The 13,168-nt window shown below is 38.5% G+C and overlaps 1 pseudogene; it reads left to right on the forward strand.

The window, feature by feature from the left end:
* Positions 1-2,491: 2,491 nt before the first annotated feature.
* LOC144657890 (uncharacterized) lies at positions 2,492-3,555 on the forward strand (annotated as a pseudogene).
* Positions 3,556-13,168: the final 9,613 nt, after the last annotated feature.

Below are 13,168 nucleotides of genomic sequence, written 5' to 3' on the forward strand. Positions count from 1 at the left end.
ACAATCAACCAGCCCAAGATGGCGGCCACAATGAGGCTCCTCCCCCGAACCTACACTCGAGCCATCACATCTGGCCTCGTTGAGACGAGGACAGAGGAGATGAGGATGGTACTGATAAAGACAGAAGTGATGAAGATGAAGGTGATAATGACAAATGAGATGAGGACAGAACAGATTAGGACGAAACCGACGAGGACGGTAGCAATGAGGACGAACGTAATGAGGACGGGGGAGATAAAAACAGAGCAATGACAGGGGCGAGAAGAAGGCGATGGTGGTGGCATTAAGACCTATTTTGCCAACACCTTGGATAGTTTCTCAATAGGTCATAAATTTTTCATAGTCTTTGCTCATGACAAGCACGAAAATGGTCAGAAAAGGACATATGCCATGTATGTTTAACTTTATTTATTGTGGCATGTGACCCTACGAATTGAGCAAAGATGGGCACCCTGGAAGACATGGTGCACTTCACAGCAGACATGATTCAAAGGCATTTGATGATGCACAATATGTGGTGGGTTGTAGGTGTGTCAAAATGTTTTCACTAAAAAGAAAACCCCCAACACTGATTAAATTGTTTGAGAGGAGATGACAGGCATTTCATGTGCGAGGCAAAAGCTTCCTTTGTGCCATGCAATGCTACTAATGTATAGGAATTCAGCCAGTGCAAGACACTGGTCATTCTATGAAGGAAATCACACTGGCACACCAGTCCCCAACAAAAATAGCCCCTCAGTTAAAGAAGACCTTAAAAAGACGTTTTGTAAAGAAAAACATGAAGCTTACGAAATATACCTATAATCAGAGTAAATCAGTTATAAAATTAAAAGAAATGAAATATTAAAAAGTTGCAATGGAAGTTTCCAGTTTGCCCTACAGCACCTTCCACAGAAGTCAGAAGTCCGCAGAAGGCCGTATCATCCTATATCAATTCTAAAGTGTGCCTAATTTCCAGTGCAGCTTTCTAGAGTATCAGAACATCATAAGCTCTTTGGATTGGTCAAAGATGATTGTCATTTTGACTTTTTTCTTCATCTTCTTTCTCCAAGACAATGAGAAGTTTTCTCTGGAGCATTGCAAGGAAAGCATTTATGTGCCATGTGCGAAGAAAAAAGAAAGAAAGCCCAGAAAGCACTACGCCATCATGTTTTGTAATAAAGCAAATGCAGATGGCGTCACCTGGCATTAATTCCCTAAAGAAGAAAGAATCTTCTGACAATGGATTTCTTTTGTGCGTCACAAAAGGGACCCTAATACCTGGACAGAAGGTTCCTGGCAGATTTGCAGTGATCGTTTTTTTCCTTAATTCATGGATAGCTGGTTTTGTGACAAAGTTGCTGTTGAAAGCGGATGCCATTCCCTTGAGACAAGTTGTTTCAACTCCAGATAAGCTTGATAACGCACCCAAATTGAAACGCAATCTCCCAACCTCTAATGAAAGTAGCAAGATGACGGTGCTTGTGGAGTACACCACCCTAAAGAGACCCAGCAGAGCAGTGCCTCAATACTACAAATCGGGCATGTACCTTGATGATAATATAACAAAATGTTGTTCCCCATTACATGACAAAATCATAGTTTTTCTTTTTAATCTTCCTGTCACTGGCCCTCAACATCACAAGCACCACGACCTCAGGGACTTAAATCATGAGCAACAAATTATAGCAGAGACAATGCTTGTAATTTTAAGGCACTGTTTAGGGCAACATAATTTATCCTTAATATCTTTGCATGTAAATGTTCGTGAATTTGTTGTTTTAGTAAATACTGAATACTCTAACATGCATGGTAAACCTTTTATCTCTGTTGTTTTCTACAGTTAAATAAAAACATGTGTTAATAGCACATTGTTTAAGAGTGAACCAAATCATTTACATGGGCTTGGAAAGTACAATGCGGGTACTGCAGTAAAGTAAGGCAACTGCACACAGATGTCGGAGTTCAGCCCAAACTTAGTCATCCTAACAAGCAAAGTATAGAACTGTTTATGAGGTTTAACACTATCATTATCTTGATATACACTTCATTGAGGTTTATTTCGTTTTGAACTTAACAGATCACCTTAATTCCTGCTAAAAGAAGTGCAAACAAGGTGAAGTTTCCCAATCAATAGTCAAATTCCTGAAAACGCCTGCAAGATCTGCACCTGGTTGTCACGTTTGTAGCACAAAGCCAAAGTGCGGAATCTGACTTGGACAATTCAAACAATGAAGATACCATGTAAGATACGTCATCTGTCACCTAAAATCAATAATTTCAGAAAGCAAATGTTGTTAGACATTCTAAAACTTAGCACTTGATTGGAGTTTTGCTCTACCTGGGAAGCTCCCACAGGACATGTTGCAAGTGAGGAAACCATGAGAGACAAGCCAACAGCAAAAGAGAGGGAAATTGCCCCTCATTGCCAGAACCCAGAATTTTCCGAGTTAAAAATGAGCATGTGACCCCATAAAGTGAATCCAAGTTTATCAGGTTTTAATTCTGCATAATGGTGCTCTTTAAAGTGTGTCCCCTAAGACGGCTACTGCTGAAATGTCCAAGAAAAAAGGCCCTTCAATCCATGTTATGCAAAAATGCACCAACTGCAATTAAGCTAGAGTATGGAGAAGTCAGCCTTACATTAAACAAATATGTGTTGGGAATCTGTTACTATCTGCAGCCATTCTCGTCCCTGGAAACATGATATCACAGACCCTAAGAATGCTGAAAATCCTCAACGTACAGTGCTTTAGTTGCCAGACGTTCCATAAACACCTGTCATTATAACAAATTGCAAGGAAGAGAAGGACCAATTCATCCAGAGTTTGTCAAGTCGCAAGGGAGGTCGTGTGCTGTCAGGTGATGGGCGATCGACAGCCCTGGTCACTGTGCTAAATATTAAGCCTTCACTGTAAGTTAGCAGATGGTAAACAAATTGTTGAATATTCAACTCCTTCAAGTAATGTTCATTCAAAATCTTTCCTTTTTCTATTTCTGAATGTCAGTTTTCTTAACGTTTTTTTTTTCCTGTCTGCAGTCTAAAGAGGTGCAAAACAGTTCTTGGTGAGAACACTGAAGTCTTGTTTTGCAATAGTTCTTGGCTGCCAAAAATCTTGCACTTTATGTCATATTACACACACAAATCGCCAAAATACTGCCAACATAGGCAAGAACATGATGCCTAAAAGAACCAACCACTATTATGACATCTGGCATATTGCTTAAGGTGAGTCCATATTTGCCCTTGATTGCCTTCCTTAGAGGTGTGTAGACTGGCAAAAAGTTTATGCACTGGCGAAGTAGTAAGACTATGAAGATACTAGGCTATGGAGAACGTCACTTGTAAACCATCTATACTTGGTAGCTACTGTGGCACCAGAGGGGGATGGGGACATAAAAGGTACTATGTGGAAGTTAGTCACCAACCACATACAAGACAATCATAATGGACAATGCGATTTGTATCCATCATGTGAACATGGTCCTCTTGATGAAGACTATAGAGACAAGTAATGGCTACAGCCTTTTAAGATTTACCTGTTTCTGTTACTGTTTTTGTTCTGTTTCTGTTGACCTGTTTTACCAGGTATTAGATTGCTTCTCATCTGTCTTAACTCCAATAAAGAGATCAGTTCCCTTAGCCAAGAATCAAAAAGTAAATTGATGCCATTGGTGGTGCAAAGTGGTTTTCACCCGTGGATCTTGCAAGTGGATTTAATCAGGTTGCCATGGATGATGAAGACAGACGCAAGACTGCCTTCACGACACCATTTGGAGTCTTTGAGTACAACAGGATGCCCATAGGATTGACCAATAGTCCTGCGACCTTTTAGAGGTTTATGCAAACCTGCTTGGATGACAACATATTTTAGATACTGTTTGTGCACCTGGATGACATTGTGTATTCCGAAACCTTTGAAGAGCTCATTGGGAAATCTGACAGAGTTTTCACACAACTCCAAGAAGTGGATTAACCAAATGAGATACCCTTGTTGAAATTAATGCTTCATGAATTCTAAAACCTGACAAGTGTTCTAATCAACTGTACAAGAAATGATAAGCTTTTTACTCTCAGGCACTTTTCTCGATACATGACTTGATTTGATGAAATGGTATGTACTTACCATACATAAATTTATCTTTCAAATTTATTACTGCAGATCTTGTACTTATAATTTTTATTTTATCTTACTAAGATATTTGCTTTGTTTTAAATAGAACTTGCCCGAGTGTATAATTTAAATGCATCTAAAGATATATAACTACACGCATTTGGCTCCATTCATTTTTGTAGATTCCAATGAGAATTTATTGAAACTGATGAACCAGAAGAAAGGAAACCAAGAGAATCGAGTTAAGCCAGAGCCAAAGAAAGCAAAAAAGATGCCAGTCAACAAAAGGAGACAGTAAAGGTAAATTCCACCAGAGAAAAAACAACTAGAGAAAGAAACCGAACAGAAGAAGATGAGAATGAGAATGACAAAAACAGAAAAGAGCAAGATGCTAAGAAAAGAAAGAAAGAGGAAGAAAAAAAGAAGCTAAGCAACAGCAAAGAAAAGAACAATTTTTGTGGTGTATACCACTCGCACTGAAGATTGGAATTGTTTTTCATTGGGTATCCAAACACATGCACATGTTATGGTATATATCTGTGGATTGGCAGTTGACTTGATGAATTATTAATGAGTTTGAGATGTGGCACAAATTTCGATGAGCATCAGCTTGAAGTTGTATCTGCTGAAAGCAGTTGTTGCCAAATTCCAAATCCCCCAGATTCTCCATTCTGTGTGTAGTGCCAAAATGTACCTTGCATTGTCTTGAGAAAAAAACCTGCCAGCCTGACTTTGAGCCTGCAGCCAACCAGGATTAACTAATCATGTTAAAAGAAAGGGCGACCACAGAGCCCATTACACTATCGTCAAGATGAAAGGCCAATGGCGTGATACAGTTTACTTGCACTTTGCTGCCACATCAAGGATGAACAAGAAGTTTTGCCATTCTGCATCGTCAACGATGTGAGAAAACGATGACAAAAACCTGATGAAAGCATTACATTGGTCAGAGGAGGAGGAGAGACCACAGGATTCCATGCCCAAGCCTACATCATCACAAGAAGAACCACCTGACATCCCTGCTGACAGTTCTTAGTGAAGTGCTAGCTCCTGTCGGAAACTGCACATAGCAAAAGCTATCATTGATTGATTATTGTAATAATTTAATATCAACCAGACAACAATAGTTTTTTTAGGGGTGTTGGGTTTTTGGAATGGTGTTGGGTTTCGGAATTTGTGAGCTGTGTGCTCTCTCTCGGTGAATAAATTCCGTGAATATTGTGTAACTGTGGACAGCTTTCTTGTGTTTTCCACATTACTGGCACCTCAGAGGGGACCGAGGTCCTCAAAATGACGCTAAAGAAGCCAATGGGTGAGTTGGATGCAAAGCTAAAAGCTCTACGTCTCAGGATTAAGAAGTGTGACCAAATCATCGAAAATCGTGACAAGGAAACCATCAAACAACAACATACTTAGAACTCTCAGTTGACTATGATTAGGAGAACTTTACCGATTCTTCATCAGAAAATGCGCCCAGAAATACTACAAAAACGGCAAAGTCCTCATTCAGAAAATGGAACAGTGGGGGCAAAGTATTGGAAAAGTCACTTGCAATGGCCAAAAAATCGAAGTCTATCACGCTGACACAAGTTTACGATGTTGGCTCTTTGAAAAGAGTGTACGAACTCCAAGACAGTGGACGTTTGTAGAAATCAGCGACTGACTGTGGCATGGCATCTGTTAAAAACATTTGCATGCATGTCATTTGGGTAACGGTAGAAAAATTCAATGTCAACGAAAATGACGAATTGCTCCACCAGAAATCAATATCTACTGAACTAACAGTCCAACAGGCCAATCATCGCCATCTCTCAGGAGACCAGCAGTGCATTTTCTTACTTCTCCCATCTCTACTTCCGCTTTTGCAGCTGCAAACACAGGGCCACCAATATTCACAGCACTGGAAGCAAACCAACCACCCCTCTCTGTTAGCATCTCTTCTAGCGTTCTGGGAACAAATTAAGGAGACTAAACATTTATTGGAACGGCAGCAACCCAACCAGAGACCAGCTTGTGAGAGTTGTTGATGTTCAAGTTGGAGACAAGATTCTCAACCAACCAGTTACAAGAATTTCCAAGTTGGAATTCGCAGACACTGATTAAGACTCGTGATATTTAAACAATGACTTTTAATGATTTAATTTTGTAGACGAATTTCGAGTTTCACTTACTGATTTCGGGAGGGGAAAATGTTGAAGAGAGTTTTAGTTACCGTATGTAGCCGTGACATGTTTGTTATCCACTAAATATTAATTACCTGTCATTTAAGGCACTATGTACTTTGAACGCTAGATTTTTAAAAAACATTGTATCATGTCAAGCTCGTTTTGTAATATCGTAGTAGTCGAGTCGTGAGAATTAAAGTTTGGAACGTTTCAAGTTTATCCTCGTGTTTACCTTATCGTTTGGGACTAACTGTGAAGTTGTCAACCGATTACAACATTTACTTTATCACATCTAGAATGATGCAGATTGTACTGAAATTAGGAGAGATTTTTTAACAGTAAAGTGAGAGTTTAACAACAAGAGTGATAAGATACATGAAAATAACCAATTCAGAAACACAAAATGCGAGTTCCATTGTCTGTGTTGAACACTTGCTGACCAGGAGCTGAGGGACTGTCTTCTTGGGAACACAGAGTAAGCCACAAAGAAAAACTGAGGCCAATAATTAAAAACCTTTATTTAAATGTCGATTTCAAATTCTAGTGCATGGTGTGTGAGAGTCGCATGCCAGAAATTTCTTGCTGGTAGAGACAATTGTACATTGTGTAGCAAAAAATAGCAAGAAAATCTTATCACGATCAATTTAAAGATGTCGGTCTCCAAGGCAAGAAGACCCTACCCTATGTCCCACGCCCAAGCACAATTTTGCTGTCTAATGTTTAACTTTTTTTTTAAAAGGAAAATAATTGTTGGAAAGATTATCATGGTAAAGTACAGTACTGGAGACATATTAACCTAAAAACCTGTCTTTCCTGACTTCTAAAATTAATTTTATTCTTTAAGCATCCAAACTCAAAAATAGTAATTGTTGGCTTCTAATCTTTTATGGATTATATTAATTCTAATTTTTAATACTTAGTAAGAGATGTAAACTGAGACCATGAAAGAAGGCTACCATCTTGTAGAGGAACAAAAGCTTTAGTTCGAGGTATAGCGTGGTATATGGGGAATAGAAGAGTTAAAGACTTAAGGTTCCCTCAGTGGAAGAAAAGAATGGTAGGATTAGTGCAGATTGTGCATTTCTACATCTAGAAAATGCCAAGGAGTTGCAAAAACAAAAAGAATTGGATTAGGTGGCCCGCGGGTATTTATGAGGCTGACAGTTCCCTTTTTTAAGCGCGTTTTAAAACGGGAAAACGTGAAGCGATTGCTTAGATTTTTGAAAATCTGAAAAAATAATGCTTAAATTATATAAAATGATAAATTTTATGGCAATCAAACGCGATTTGTTAAAGTTATGAGCGATTTTTGGAAGCCTTCGTTTTTAATAAAATGCGATTATTTTGAAAATGCCACGGTGAATTTTTCTGTTATTACCCCAAAACGCTGCCAAACAGTTGAAGTTTACTCACAACAACTTACAGGAAAATCCACTCCGTAGATTTCCTGAACGAGCGACATCTTTATTTTGCCTTTAAAAACTGTTGTGTTATGCGTCTGACTTGACCGTCGCATAAATTTGATACTTATACTAACCCAGTACCAGCCAGTTTTGAGTCTGATGTCACCTTAATCTTGTGTGTAAAAGTTAAAAAGATCGTGTATATACATCAAATGTTAGCAGTCAATAAAGATGGATGGTTTTCAGTCGAATTTTTGAAAATATCAAACAAATGACGTTATTTAGAATTGCGGAAAATTTGTCGATTTGTTTTTTGCCACTTGGAAATAACACAGCCTGAAATAGTTACTACTAAAATGTTCCTGCACATGTATTTCCTGACGGTAGAAGATCGTGCGGAATTTGGAAGTAACACCTCTCTTCAAACAACAACAGAATAATTTCATTCGAAATGCGAGGTTTACAAAGCGATTAGAACTTGGAAAGCAAATGTACCCGACTTTGCGACCGAAATTCTTCAAACCGTATGAACGAAATACGCTGAAACTCGGCACAAACCTTTGCAATATCCTGTTCTAGCTGCAGCTTTAAAAAAATGAAAAACAAATCGACAAATTTTTTGCAATTTGAAATAACGTCATTTGTTTGATATTTTCAAAAATTCGACTGAAAACCATCCATCTTTATTGACTGCTAACATTTGATGTATATACACGATCTTTATAACTTTTACACACAAGATTAAGGTGACATCAGACTCAAAACTGGCTGGTACTGGGTTAGTATAAGTATCGTATTCATACGACGGTCAAGTCAGACGCATAACACAACAGTTTGTAAGGCAAAATAAAGATGTCGCTCGTTCAGGAAATCTACGGAGTGGATTTTCCTGTAAGTTGTTGTGAGTAAACTTCAACTGTTTGGCAGCGTTTTGGGGTAATAACAGAAAAATTCACCGTGGCATTTTCAAAATAATCGCATTTTATTAAAAACGAAGGCTTCCAAAAATCGCTCATAACTTTAACAAATCGCGTTTGATCGCCATGAAATTTATCATTTTATATAATTTAAGCATTATTTTTTCAGATTCTTAAAAATCTAAGCAATCGCTTCACGTTTTCCCGTTTTAAAACGCGCTTAAAAAAGGGAAATGTCAGCCTCATAAATACCCGCGGGCCACCTTAACTGTTTGACATCCACTGTCTAACACATTGCCTGAAACTTTCAATAATCAAGAAGCAGCTAGAATGCAGTCTCACTAGAATGTGTATGTTATTTTAAAACTGGTATGGAAAAAATCAGTGTAGTTCTTAAAGTAAGAAATTAATTGAAGCATCAAGAAAGGGCTTGGATCAGATTTTATTAAAGCCTATGTCAGTGGAGCACTGAAAGTGTTCAAACAACTAAAATGGCACTTGCCACCTGGCCCAGCTGAAGGAAGCCATATACCAATCAATTGCTGAAAACAAAACACTCCAGGAAAATGAAAGGCAGTTAAAGCAACACGTTTGCAATTCATGTCTGCAATAGCCCTTATGCATGTTTACGTCAGACTGGTTAGTTTCACCACCAAGCCTCGCTTTCGAAGTGCAAACTTGTAAATTTTATCATGAATGAATTCCCAAAGCAGCAAAGTTGAAAAGAATACCCACGTGAAAACTGCATGAAGGTGGCAGAGGGTTGAGAATAATTCGCGTAAATGAGGCTTGGTGGTGAATTTTGAGCATATGACGTTATCATGCATAAGGCCTATTGCGAAACAAGATTCCAAATGATGGAAATTACTTGACCAACACTGTTGCTGATCAGATGGAGCATTTAGGGGAGTCCAGCTTTAGCCACGCCAGTCTGTGCCTTGCCGTTGAAAAGTTCAGAAGTGGCTCACATGGTGTAAGATCATGATAGTATTTCAAAAATAAAGTAGTCGGTTATCAACAAGCTAGTACTCTACATGACGTGAATTCATTTTTTTCTCACTTTAACATACCAATTAATTTTTTTTTTGTTATGCTTCTTCATACAGGTCATAAAAGATATAATTTTCTTTCAGATTTCCAGTGTCAACATCTCCACATTCGTTCCAAACAACTACTTCAAATCCTTTTTGAGAAACATGAGCAAGGATAGGACATGGGGGAGACCACATTGTCGTTGTTGCTCTGGCTAATGCCCTTGGCAAAAAAATAAGAGTGGACACGAGCCTGATACCGACCTTCAAGACAAAAACTTCAAATCCTTTTTGAGAGACATGAGCAAGGATGGGACATGGGGGCGACCACATTGTCCTTGTTGCTCTGGCTAATTTCCTAGGCAAAACAATAAGAGTGGTCACAAGCCTGAATACTGACCGTTATGAGATCACTGTCGAGACAGAAGGAGCGCCAATCCTAATACGGCGTCAAGCAAGAATCAGTGCCTGAGCTTGGAACTTATTCAAGACACATTGTGCAAGGTATTTCAAACATATTTACGTGCATTAGAGATCTGAGTCTTTAATATATAAAATTTTTATAGAAGGAAATTGGAAGGGTCTACCAAGAGTGCATGAATGCTAATTTGTTACTTATAAATATTATTTAAAAGTTGTACATGGGGTAATATACACCAGATATACATTGTTACTACTGGGAATCATCATTATTAAAACTTGGATGTATTTTTATTACCTTTAAGCATCCACGTCAAAGGGTGGAATTAGTAAGGTAAGATTTGTGGCTTTATCTTTTATTTATTAAAAGATTAATAACAGAATTGTTTTTCTTCATTATATTCATTCATTGCACCAGGGTATTGATTATTACTTCATAAAATAGCTAGTGAAAAATCAATTTCTTTTGTGTTTTATTGTCCTCACAAAATTGTATTTCGTTCTCTAAATAAAAGTATGATATCTGTAACTGGAAAATCAAAATGCCAGCAGAGATCAGGGAAGGGACCACAAAAAGTGCAGAGCAGTTACCAACCCCAACTGAGTGGTGCCTGTCTAGAATACTGCAGATGCGATGTGCCCTTGGATCACTGTATCCTGGCATCTCCAAGTTTGCCGAAGTTGCCTTAGCATTCGGTGTTTCCCATGCATGGCCTGACAGGGGTGCAAGTAATATAAAGTTAATTAAGTCAAGGTTGCGAAGTCGCTTAAAGAACGACATGCTTAGTTCCCTTCTACAAATATCCATTAATGGTCCTGATCTCTTCTCAACGGAGAGTAAAGACATCATCAAAGAAGCAGTATAACTATGGATGAAGGCAAAGAAAGAAAAGAAGGTTGTCTCCAAGACAAGTAGAGCAGCAGTAACACCACTAGCAGGACAAAATGAAGAAGCCAAGGCAATTACCCAAGCTGATGCTGGTACAGACAGAAGAGGCATTAGATCAACTTCAGGATATAGAACAAGAACAAGTGACTGCAAAATTGTTTGGCTTAGATGAAGGTGATGAATCTGACAGTGCAGCAGATGACAGTGGATGGGAGGAAGATGATGATGATTTACTTTTTTTGACATATGTCAGAAGACAATGTCAGCAAGTAATTTGAAGATTATTTATGTTGATTATTTATATGAATGTTATTTTAAAACAGGTATGGACAAAATCAGTGCAGTTCTAAAAGTAAGAAAAAAAAATGATGGATCAAGAAAGGGCTTGGACCAGATTTTATTAAAGCCTGATGTCTGTGGAGCACTGCAAGTGTTCAAACAACAGAAATGGCACTTGCGATCTGGCCCAGCTGAAGGAAGCCATATACCAATTAATTGCTGAAAACAAAACACTCCAGAAAAATGAAAGGCAGTTGAAGCAACAAGTTTGCAATTCATGTCTGCAGTTGCGAAACAAGATTCCAAATGATGAAAATTACTTGTCCCACACTGTTGCTGATCAGATGGAGCGCTTAGGGGAGTCCGGCTTTAGCCACATCAGTCTGTGCCTTGCCATCAAAGAGTTCAGAAGTGGCTCACATGGTGTAAGATCATAATATTTCAAAATAAAGTAGTCGGTTATCAACAAGCTAGTACTCTACACTACATGTGAATTCATTTTTTTTCACTTTAACATACCAATAGCCCAATTTCGATATATTTCAGCGTGAGAGACTGGTGACGAAACTTCAACACCGAAGCGAGGCCCCCGGGGAACATAATTCATTTGAATCGAGCTTTGGATGTTTTTACTTTCACGTTAACACTGCTTTCTTGGATTATTATCGTCTTTTCAGCATAAAATCGTAGTTTCTTGGCGTTAACAGAAAATTTAAATAATTATCGTGAACATGGCAACGTCGGAAGAAGAAGAAGGTGTGAGAAATCTACAAAACTTTCAGCGTCAAAAGTTGCCTTGGCTGCGAACCTTCCTTCAAGACAGAGGGATACAAACATCCTCGGAAGGAAAGTGTAAAAGAAAGGCTGAGTTGGTTGAGCTGGCGTTTAATGCTTATGCAATGAAGCTCGTGAAAGTATCTGAAGGGGAAGGCGAAAATGAAAATCTCATCATGGCCGAATTACTTGCCACAGACGAGGGTGTTTTGCCAGACCCAGCATCCATATTGAAATCGAACTGGAGTAGGAACCTCTCACTATTTCCAGAAGTCACCTTTCCAGATATATGTAGCTATCTTCTGGGAAAGACCGACGAGTAATCTGAAGAAAACTTAAAGTCTTTTAAAAGCCTTACGGGTTATAAACTGTTCAAAGATGGACATGTGCTGGATCTACAAGTCCATAAAGTTCCTGACAAGTCTGCTGTCTTGGTAAAGTATCAGGTTCAACCAACGGAAAGATCAAAGAGGGGATCCGGAAAGGATAGCTATGATGGTATCATGATTTTAAGAAGTAAAGGTGCAATACATGGGGCATTTTGTCCATGCCAAGGAGGGTAAGTACATGTTTCTTTCTAAAATCTTTCAATGCTAAAACATTTCATCCTATAGATTGATTTTTTTTAGTACTTAAGTTGAGTGTAAGGGAAATAGTATTAAAGCTAGTAGAGGTAACAAGAAATCTAACAGGCACAAAAACTGTAAAGGAAATGTTCTGTAACATGGTTTTACTTATTTGTGCCAGTGATGATCTATTGAAAATTGTAATACATGTAATAATGTTACTTTTGGTTATCTGAGACCTGTTCACATTTTCGCAGAGCAACAGAGGAATACAGAATAGTCGCTTATTACCTCTCTATTTCTGGCCAAGACTGTTCATATTTGAATTAATATTTGTTTTAATAGCCCTTTTTTCGATCTACATTGTAGGGCTGATGGGACATGTAGGCATGTGGCAGCAGTGCTATTTGACATTCGAGATGAAAGTAAAAGCTCCACAAGGTGCAATTCCAACCAATAATTTAAGTGTATTATGATGTTTGTAGTCACTACATGTGGCCTTCTGTGCACATGGGGATGTGGGCTTCTCAATGAAAAACTCAGTTGCATCAATGATCACTCTTGTGTCAGGGTACTTTTTGAAAGACTTTGGAAACTGTCGCTTGACTTCTTCACGGGTGGGCCAGCGAA

The sequence above is a fragment of the Oculina patagonica genome, chromosome 6 (genome assembly GCF_052425735.1).
Source record: "Oculina patagonica isolate OP01 chromosome 6, crgOcupat, whole genome shotgun sequence".
Classification (NCBI taxonomy): Eukaryota; Metazoa; Cnidaria; class Anthozoa; order Scleractinia; family Oculinidae; genus Oculina; species Oculina patagonica.